We start from the raw sequence: 2997 nt of genomic DNA on the forward strand, positions 1-2997 counted from the left end.
AAGAAAGTAAATCTTGAAAATTGCCTCTAGCCCGTTTGTTTTGTGAAAAGTGGGAAAAATGGCTTAATCCCGTGTTGGATTATCTTTTAAGAGTTGGGTGATAGTGTGCATCGCGTTCGCGAGGCCACTGTCACGTTCGCGAAGAGCATTGGCTGCCAAGCCTTCGCGTTCGCGAGACAATGTTCGTGTTCATGTAGGCTACCCACCCTGGCCTTCGCGTTCGCGAGACATTGCTTGCATTCGCGATGAAGGAAAAACTGAGTCCCCCCCCAGTGCCTAACACTACTCGTTCGCGATGAGCTTGTCGCATTCGTGAAGGTTAATGCCCCTATCGCTTCGAGTTCGCAACCAAGCCTTCACGTTCGCGAAGAAGAAAATTTCGGCCTCATCAGTTTACTCTTCACATTCGCGGGAGGACCTTCACGAACGCGAAGAAGGATATGCCAGAACACCAGAATCTGCAGAAAACCAGATTTTCAAAAGTCCAAAACATCCCGTGGCCTATTCAAAACTCACCCGAGCCCTCGGGGCAGCAAAACAAACATGCACACAAGTCTAAAAACATCATACAAACTTGCTCGCACGATCAAATCACCAAAATAACACCTAGAATTACGAATTTAGCACCAAACCAAATTAAATTCTCAAGAACACTTTAAATTTTCTAACTTCTCAACTGGACGTCCGAATCACGTCAAATCAACTCCGTTCCTCGACAAATTTCACACACAAGTCTTAAAATATTATATTGGACCTATACCGAGCTCCGGAACCAAAACACAGACCCGGTATCAACAAGGCCAAACATCAACCAATGCTTAAAATCAATTAATTTTCAGACCATTAATTTTCATCGAAAATTCATACCTCGAGCTAGGGACCTCCGAATTCGATTCCGGGCATACGTCCAGGTCCCATAATTTAATACGGACCCATCGAGACCGTCAAAACATGGATCCAAGCCTGTTTATCAAAAATGTTGACCGAAGTCAACTAAAATCAACTTTGAAAGTAAATATTCTTATTTTCATCAATTTTCATCATAAAAGTTTTCTGAAAATACGCTCGGACTGTGCACACAAATTGAGGAGGGTAAAATGAGAATTTTAAGGCTTAAGAGCACAGATTCAAGTTCTAAAACATAAGATGACCTTTTGGGTCATAACACACATCAATCATTTTGGGCTGATTTTCATGATATTGTGAGCCCGAGAGACTAGAGAAATTGATGACGGATTGTGAGTATATTGATGGGATCGGACTGCACGCCGCAATAGGCATTATTGATTCATGATGGGATCAGGCTGCATGCCGCAATGAGTGTTAGTGATTCATGCCATGATTGGCTTATTATAGAGCTTCAGATGGATCTTCCCCTCCGGAGTCTGCATACCCATAATGAGCATAGGTACCTACTGAGCGCGAGTGCTGAGCGCAAGTGTTAAGAGCGAGTGCTGAGTGATTGGGAGGACAGAGTGACTGTGAGGACTGTGTGATTGAGAGGACTGAGTGATTGGGAGGGCTGAGTGAATTGATACTCAGAGAGTATGCGTAGGGTTTCATCACTGAGTTGTATATTATTCTATATGTACACCTGACATACAAGCATAGAGATGCATTATCCTCATGATGTAATGTATTGCGTCATTCATGACTTCACATACACATTGATATGTAGGCATAGTGATGTATTTTCCTCATTCCATTTGAGAATGAAACATTTACCTGCTGAAAGTTTTGGGAAAAATCATAGTTTTACAAACTTACTCATATTTTGTTGATTTCGGTAAAAGATTTGGATTTTCATTGATATACTTGAAAAGCATTCATATTTTCCATAATTGTGAATGAGTTGAGCATTATATCTCTGAGTTAATTATTTTATCACTTTTATTATGTTGTTATGTATTATTGGCTATTGGTGTTTGATTCAGACCTTTGTTCCAGCTTATCACTACTTTCAACATAAGGTTAGGTTTGTTACTTATTGAGTAAATGGGGTTTGTTGTACGGTTACTACACTTTTGCACCTTGCATGTAGATGATGGATGCTTATGTTACTGTGTACGGTGGGAGCTGCATTCGAATATGTACATGTGTTTCGGTCATAGCTACCTCTTGATCTTGGTAGCTTTAGAATTTTAATTTATTCATGTATATTTCAAACATATGATGTACTTTATTTCATACCAACTTTGTAAATTCAAAATCTTAGAAGCTCATGATTTGTAGTACCATTCATTGGGAAATGTATCAAGGTTCAAATATTTTATCATTCATTTGTCTCAATAAATCTCATTAAACTAGAGAGTTGTTAATTGGCTTACCTAGCGGGTTGGGTTAGGTACCATCATGACTAGTTGGATTTTGGGTCGTAAAAAGTAGGTATCAGAGCTCTAGGTTCCTAGGTTCTATGAGTCATGAGCAAGTGTCTAGTAGAGTCTTTCTGATCGGTTTGATGATGTCCATACCTATCTTCGAGAGGCTACATGGAATTTAGGATAAACTTCCCATCTTTCTTTCACTATCGTGCAATATCAATTCAGCTTGAAGCTTAATTCTTTGAATTCCTTCCACGCACTCGCATGTGCATATGAGCGCTCGGTATCCGTTGTGCATCATTGGCTTGTAGATTCTGTGGATGAGGTGCAAGATGTGTTTTTTGTGTTTTGGTGATGGGCCAGTCTGGAGGACGTGAGGCCCGGTTTGGACCGCAGCTTAGGCTCGGTAGTTTAAGTTGTGTGAGCATATGCTTTTTGACTTCTATGCCTAGTGGTGTCTCTATGAATGGGACTGGCGGCTCGGTGAGTGGTTGGATGGCTATATGGTGAGTAGGGCATGACTGCGGGATGTGATCACATGGTTTGAATATGACGGGAAGAGTTTGTTTGAGGTGTGAAAATAACTAGTGGATGCTTGATTTCTGTGGATGTGTCATACAATCTTGTGTTATGATGATTTTTAAGAAATTCTTTCATGTTATTTCACTTGTGGAAC

This window comes from Nicotiana tomentosiformis, chromosome 9, assembly GCF_000390325.3.
Source record: "Nicotiana tomentosiformis chromosome 9, ASM39032v3, whole genome shotgun sequence".
NCBI lineage: Eukaryota > Viridiplantae > Streptophyta > Magnoliopsida > Solanales > Solanaceae > Nicotiana > Nicotiana tomentosiformis.